Here is a 7,735-nt window from a genome sequence, read left to right on the forward strand (position 1 = left end):
TACCAAGCTGGAAGATAGCACAGGCAAACAAGCCTGCCGATGTGGCAAGTAGAAAAAAGGTCTCAGAATTTTCCACTGCAAGAAAACTGAAAAACAACTTCTAGCTTAAACTGTAATGTACTAACTTTTAGTGATTGGAGAATAGTAACATGAATATAGTAATTATAGGATTTATGATAGGCTATAGATAATAGTTAAGGGATAGATTGGTTCTACTGTATTAAGATGCTAAGCAAAGTATATAATGCACTGTAACCAAAGCCAAAGGGTCTCCAGGCCTGCCTGCAGCTGGAGCTGACAGCTGGAGGCACAGGCTCTGTTGCCCATGACCCTGGACTGCTGCTGTGGCAGTGCCTCTCTGAGTGTGTGCACGGAGTCACCCCGGCTTGCTCCGGCACAGCGAGCAGCGGGGGACACTTTCCCTTCCTCGGGAGGTCGGGAGAGCGGCTAAGGCTTTCACCTTTCTGACAAGACACCAGCACAACATTGGTAGAAGAGAGTGGACTCCAGTTGGGTGCAAAGTCAAGGTTTATTCGGAGCTCTAATGAGATTCCTAACCCAGGGAAACCAGCCAGCTGGAGACAGCAAGAATGGGGTGTGCAGGGTGTTATAAAGGAGTGGGGAGATTGACATTAAAAGGATGGGAAGAGGCAGCAGGGGCAGAACCATTCTAACAGGGGGGAACTGGGATAAACCAAAGTACAACCTAATGCAACTAAAACATATAATAACACAATACAACATGCTGTAACGTCTTGGATTGAATAAATTGCATTTTGAAGAGCCACCTGGAGTCCCACATCTCTCATTTAGGCTCTTACAGTAGCGCCCACGTTTTAGTTGGCGAACTTGAACTTGTTGGCAGTAAGAGACCTCCCGGTGAACTCAGTAGGAGGCGGCCGCGAGGATCAGGGACCTGGAAGGAGGGTGACCAAGGCCCGGACAGGAGTTGCTGCTGGACAGTACCTGGATCAGAGCCTCTATGTACAGCACCTACTGCATAGCTGGGCAGCAGGTGAGCACCGGGAATAATGGGGCAGAATAAGTCTGTTCCGCAGAGAGATGTGTATCAGCATTTAAAATCTTTATGTGCATCAAGACCAAAAAACCTTGCAAATCAAAAGCTCAAAGAGCTTTTAAAAGGGACTATAACTCATATTCCAAATGCTGACTCTGAAGCCTTCTATACCAGAGAGGTTTGGGACTCTGTGGGGGTTAAATTGTATAATGCTATCTCTCGGCGTGACAAAACAACAGCGGAACTTCTCCCTGCTTGCCGAGTCCTAGTGGAAATCTGCCATGAATGCCCCGCCGCCACGTCCCTCTCCGCCCCCACTGCACCTGAACTCTCGCAGCCACAGCCTCGGCCAGCTTCTCCAGCTGTGAGAGTGGGGGGAAGAAGAAAGGGGGGAAGGGAACAGAAACTGTTGCTGCTCCGGCCCAGAGCCGGATCCCGAATCCTGGATCCCGTTGCCCTTCTGCCTGTGCTGGGGAAAGGCGCCGCCGTCCCAGCCTGCCCCGTTCCCGGCCCGCTCGCACCGCCGGCTCCCGCAGCCCCGCGCTCGGCCCTGGCTCCGGCCCCGCGGGGCTCCGACCTGCACGGCGGGGCCGGCCTGGGCTCCATGGCCAAGGTGCACGGAAGTTGGAAGTTAACTTCGCTGGGACCTGCATCTCATCGCTGGGCAGGTCGCCACCGGCAACAAGAACCACTGAAAGAGACAAAAATCATCCTCCAGATCTCCTACTCCTACAGCTTTGGAGAAAATTACCAATGCTCTGCAAAACAGACAAGCACATTGTTAGGTTCCAGATAAACCTTTTTTCCTTGCAGTTCTAGGAGAAACACTGAGACGGTATGGCTTCATCTTCCATTGGGACTCTTCTCAAAATAATCCTTTGTTAATAATTGAATGGCTTTTTCTTTCTTACAGGTCACCAAAGACAATCACTTTTAGAGATGATTTCTCAAACTGTCATTAAGGGCAAGGTAAGGCTTCCTGACATAGCAGATTGTGAATTTAAAATCATCTCTTTACCTGTGATTAAATCCTATTTTGATTGGGCCATGCAAAAGTCAGAAGATTTACTGTATACCTTGTTAGATTTTCCAGGTGTTTGCTCCATTCATTAACCAGCACACAAACTGATCAAAGCTAAATTATGCTACAAAGAGAAACCCCTTATCAGTGAAGAGCCTTTAGATGCAGTTGCTCTCTTCACTGATGGGTCAGGACAAACACACAAGGCAGTGGTTACCTGGCAAAATAAAAACACTGAATCCTGAGAACAAGACATTCAAAAGGTCAAAAGTTCTCCTCTGATTGTTGAATTGGCTGCAGCTGTAAGAGCATTTCAGCTCTTCCCAGAACCTTTTAACTTAGTCACTGATTCTGCATATTGTTAAGAGAATTGAGGGGTCTGTTTTAAAAGATGTTAGCAGGGACAAATTGTGTCTTTGGCTTACCTGTCTGTATCAAATTTTGTTACACAAAACTAATCCTTACTTTGTTGCTCACATTAGAGCTTACTCCAGGCTCCCAGGATTTATGGCAGAAGGGAATGCACGAGCTGATGCATTGCCACAGCAGCGTGTGATGAGGGAGCTGCAGGAGACAGTAAAGATTGCACCTCTGTGCTTCCTGCAGCTACCTTGCCTAACATTGTTGAACAAGCTAAATTGAGTCATGCCTTTTTTCAGCAAAATGCACAGGCCCTCAGATGAGATTTTCACATCTCCCTAGAGCAAGCACAAGCCCATGTAGGGGCTTGCCCTGACTGCCAGCTAGTTCAAACTATCCCTTCTACAGGAGCCACCAACCCAAGGGGGTTGGAAGGTTTGCAGAAGTGGCAAACAGATGTCACAAAGTACCTTTCTATTGGGAAATTTAAAAATATCCATGTCTCTATTGATACATTTTCAAAAGCAGTTTTTGCATCTGTACATACAGGAGAAACAGCTAAGCATGTTTGCCAGCATTTTTCACAAGCATTTTCCTCACTGGGTGTCCCTCAAGAAATTAAAACTGATAATGGTCCTTCATAAGCTTCACAAGAAGGGGCCACATTTTTAAATGATTGGGGTGTTCACCATACATTTGGTATTCCCTACTCTCCCACAGGTCAGGGAAGCTGCAAGATGGGTTTCTCAGGGCACACAAGAAACGGCCTTGTCTCTGGGGCCACAGCTGGCTGTGCTGCTGGGGCTCTGAGGAGCGCTGATTTGAGAGGCTCTCTGTCTGCCAGGGCCATCTGAGCCAGGGAGGATTTTTCTTTTCTTTAAGATTGGTTTTTTCCTTCTTTTGAGTTGTTCTTTAGGCGATAAATATAGAATGTGTTCTAATACCCAGACTCCCAGGAGGTTTCTTTAGTGCCCAGCATCCGCAGGGCACAGGGGAAGAGGGGAAAACGGGTCCTTGTGCCAAGCGTGCTTCCCAGGCGTGCAGTGGGGAAGGGGAAATGGCCAGAAACCCCTTGGCCTTTGGTGGTTCTGCTGAAGCCTTTGTGCTGGCGACAGAGAGGCTGGGCAGGGGCTGGAGCTGTGGGGATCCCTGCCAGACTGGTGCCTGGAGATGGCCACAAGCCCTCCTGCCCAGCCAGGAAGGGCCATCTGTGTCTTCCTGCCCGTGTGTTGCTGCCTGCATTGCTGAGGGCTCTGAGGTGCCTCTTGATCTGGCTCCTCTGGAGCTCCCTCAGGGCTGCACCGCTGCCGGGCAGGTTGGCCGGGCTGGGGGAGACCCTGAGGGGGCCCTGAGGGGCGGTGGGAGGCTGTGAAGGGATGAGGTGCTACACAGGCCCTGACAGGACAAGGCATTGGGAAGGCATGAGGGCCCTGTGGGAGAGAGTGGGGGGCAGGAGGCTCCAAGGGGACAGAAGTGGGTAGGAACACAGGCTGGTGGGAAGCCTTGAGGAATTGGGTGTCAGAGGCCATAAGCAGCCCCCAGGCTGCCGCCTTGTCCCTGACAGCCGGCTGCTCTCTGGCGCTTCCCCAGAGAGGCTCCCACGCCTGGGGCAGAAGCCCTGGAGGCCGGGCCTCAGCAGGAGGGTGGGGACACCCCCGAGGTGCCCAGGCTGGGCTGGCTGAGGACAAGGAGGGCAAGGGGGCCCTTCTGGGGCACAGTCACTGGGTGCTGCCAGGGCCGGGGGCAGAGCAGGACTGGTGGCCAGCCCAGCCCCCGCGGCTGCCCAGGCCACGGTGCTGAGGATGAGGCCCTGCTGACACAGAGCTCTGGGCCTGCAGAGCTTCTGCCTCCATGGCGAGGGCAGCGATGTCTCCTCCAGCAGGGCTGCTGAGTCGCTGCTGCCAAAGCAGCTCTGGACACCACAGAAACAGCACCAGAGCAGCACAGGAACAGCAGCACCCCGAACGCCGGCACCTGCTCAAGGAGGCGTCTGCACCAGCAGCCATTCAAAAGGGGGTGATACTGTGGGCACTGTTGCATGTGATTTAGCAAAAGGCTTCAGCATACTTGGCCACAATGGCTTTCTCTTGGCTTCCCAGCCTCACAGCAGGACATGGCCATTTCCAGCATTTGCCTTGGCTGCTCCTTTAGGGGGTTGGCAGCATCATCAGAGAAACATAACAGCTTCTCCTCCAAGAGTTATCTCTATCCTCTGCACTTCCCCAGGTGTCTGCCTTGATGTTCACCAGGGACTTCCCTTTTGTGGCCATCCACTGCCGTGCTCAGCAGGCAGCCAGTTGTATTTGCACGTGAGCTGCCATAGGAAGACACACAGTAAGTGGACAGTTGAATAGCAGAGGCTGGGCCAATTTTTTTTCTTTCAGAGAGCAAGAAAGACAGAAAAGCACAAGTGTAGGCGAGACTGGGGGTAGCATGGTCGGGACGGATGGAGATGAGAGATCTCTGAAGCCAGGTCGTGGAACTTGCGGTTTATTGCAAAGGGCGTGGGTACAGGGCCCTGCTGGGAGCTGCCAGCTGCAGCTCGGAGCAGGCCCGAGAGAAGAGAGGAGATGAGAGGGTAACAACGTAAAAAGGCAAGAGCTAAGAGCATAGAAAAGTACATAAGAGCAAGAGAGCAAGAGTAAGTGTAAGAGCGCAAGAGTAAAAGCAAGAGAACAAGAGAACAAGGCAGCGAAGTTCCCGTTACAATACAATAAATCATCTTCTGTGTTGAATATTCTGATTCTCACTAACCAATCTAGTAGAACATACAAATCCTATAGCATTTACATACAGCCTATAAGAATCACTACATTACCATATTGTGCTACATTTTAAACCCTAAAAACTACACTTCGGACCCCTTCTGCCAAGCTGGCAGGGTCTGCTCTGACCCTTGGACCTGCCTGCTTGCAGAGGGTATTGTTTCATCAAAAGGGGATTACCTTCAGCCGGCCACACCATTGTTTTCCTGTTGTTCAGTAACTAAGGGATGTCAAAGCTTGCTTTCATTTCAATCTCGCTTATAGTTTCTATATTCTCAAAATCTTTTGCCAGGCAATCATATTTGTAAGGCTTTCCTGTTTCATCTTCCCCAACACACAAGGAAACATGACAGTGTTTTGGTGGAGTCTCTCTGTCCTGTGAAATTCAGTAGCTCTTGGTGTTTCTGTGCTACTGCTAATCCTTTCCGTGAAAAAATCATTCCAGGAAGGAGCACCATCATCTGGCACATACCAAATGTTGCCACCAGGTGCTCCAGGTGCTCCTCCCAAGAGCCCCTGTAGGATGGAGCACAGCCCCCAGTGCAGGTCAGCTTTGGCTGCCCTCTGGCAGAGAAGCCCTCTGGAGGCACAGGTCTCTGGGGCAGGAGATGGGCACCAGTGCTGCGCCAGGGCTCGGGGAGACTCTGCTTGTGCGGGGACTCTGCCACACGGGCTGATGTCAGAGCTCCGCGGGGCCCAGGGCTCAGAGCAGCATTGGTGCCCTGGCCCATACATTCCTCGTCTGTGTCACAGGGACACACTTAGCACCAGTGTCAGAGTCCTGCTCAGACTGTGTCTTTGCCTTTTGGAGTCACTTTGCATTGGCATGTGGGGCACTGATATGTAATACTTTGTGTCCAAAATTTCTGCGGGACCCCTGTGGAACCAAACCCCCACCCCTCTGTTCAGGATCAGAGGTGCAGATATGGGTGCTGCCAGGAAAAGTATTGTTTTAAATACACATTTTAATATTGTCTTTTTGCAAATATTTAGATGGGTTCTGTATCTTTATTAGAGTAACTTTGCTATAAAAATATAGGCTTTTTTTTGTTGTTAACTAAGCCTAGACATAGTAGTGAAATAGCTGCTATAGTATGCCTGTGTTAAACTGCCTGCTTAGTTGGGATAACATTCAATGAACATATGATGGAGCCCCCTGCTGCTGACATGCCAATTATCAGCACCCACTGTCTGTAGAAAACATGGACCAAAGCCCAAACAGGAGGTGATAACAAGGGCGGACTCAAACCACATCCACGAAAGGCACATGCTCTGAAAAGGTGGACCCAAGGAGCAGCCATGCTAAACAATTCTTGGAACATGTAAACTAGTTTGGGGAAAAGTTTAAATATGCATAATTGTTTATGACTGTGCAGTAGGCTGATGCAATAGAAAGGGTATGTAAAGGACATCTCTGAAATAGCAGCTGTGCTCTTGGCTGAATGCAGAGCACCCACCGCAAAAACTTTGCTTTATTCTCTTTGTCTCTTATTGTCCTTTATTCAACTTTTAAACTTTTACAGGAGGGTGAACCTCGTTTTTCACAATGGGGATAAAATGGGGCATGGGGTGCTCAAATGCCTCAAGAAAGCACCAAAACAACCCAAGCACCACATTCCCCTCATGCCTGGGCTGGCAGCCCAGCAGCTCAAGTAGAAGAGTCTTCCAGGAGCTCAGGGGAGCAGCAGCTCTCGTGCTGAGGCACAGACCATGGAGAAAGGGGTGAGTGGCCCAAATGTGTGCTTTGGAAAACTGAGCTGCGTTTCTAAATGCTGTCAGAACTCTCTCTAATAGACCTGTGGTGGCTGAGGGATGTACGTGGGAAGGGTTTGCCAGCCTTGAGCTGGACTTGTTGATCATCTGAGCTCTGTTCTGTCTGGGAGCCTGTTCCTTTCCCCTTGCCCAAGGGCAGAGTGTTGGTGAGGGCTGGAGTTGGAGGCTGTGTCTGCCCCGAGAGCCGGAACCCTGGGGCTCCAGGTGCTCCTGCCAGTGTGGGCTTGTCTGAGCCGGGCCTTGTGCCTCTTTCAGGTGTCCCTGCTGCTGTCACAGCTGGCCCAGGACCAACAGGACCACCTGGAGAGCTGTGCAGGGAGCAGGCAGGAGACACGAGGTGCAGAAGGGACCTCCTTGCTTCCTGAACATCTCAGAGAGGAGCCAGGCTGCAGCTGGATGCAGTCCTAGACTAGTCAATAGTTTATGTTTAAAGGATAGTATAGGTGTAACTGAGCCTTTATACAACTGTGTTCCATAGGATTAAAGATATATTTATAGAAAAATAAAGAGTTTATTATGATCACCATGAAACTAATGGATCTATATCAGGGTTATTCACTACCCAGTGCAGAGACCTATAACTTCCAGTACAGTGCATTACATCTGAAGCAACATTGAAGCAATTCCAGTAAAGCCAGCAAAACCAAATCTTAATTAAAGATTGATGCTACTCACCCACACCAATGACCACAGGCAAACGTTTCTCTCAGCCTCAAGGTGTGACCTTGAGAAGTATCCTCACTCCAGGGAGGAATCTGCAGAAGGGAGCCATGTGCCATGAACCACTTTGGTGGGGGC

The 7,735-nt window shown here is 50.3% G+C and overlaps 1 long non-coding RNA gene across 5 annotated transcripts; it reads left to right on the top strand.

The window, feature by feature from the left end:
- Positions 1–1,047: 1,047 nt before the first annotated feature.
- On the top strand, positions 1,048–7,468 carry LOC132334860 (uncharacterized). 5 transcript variants are annotated; one of them, XR_009488497.1, is made up of 5 exons: positions 1,115–1,853; positions 1,932–1,987; positions 4,626–4,733; positions 6,688–6,886; positions 7,193–7,468. It is a non-coding gene; the product is annotated as an uncharacterized LOC132334860 (long non-coding RNA). The 5 variants fall into 5 exon arrangements; XR_009488496.1 differs by having other exon boundaries at positions 1,115–1,987; XR_009488498.1 differs by lacking the exon at positions 4,626–4,733 and having other exon boundaries at positions 1,117–1,987.
- Positions 7,469–7,735: the final 267 nt, after the last annotated feature.

The sequence above is a fragment of the Haemorhous mexicanus genome, chromosome 16 (genome assembly GCF_027477595.1).
Source record: "Haemorhous mexicanus isolate bHaeMex1 chromosome 16, bHaeMex1.pri, whole genome shotgun sequence".
Lineage (NCBI taxonomy): Eukaryota > Metazoa > Chordata > Aves > Passeriformes > Fringillidae > Haemorhous > Haemorhous mexicanus.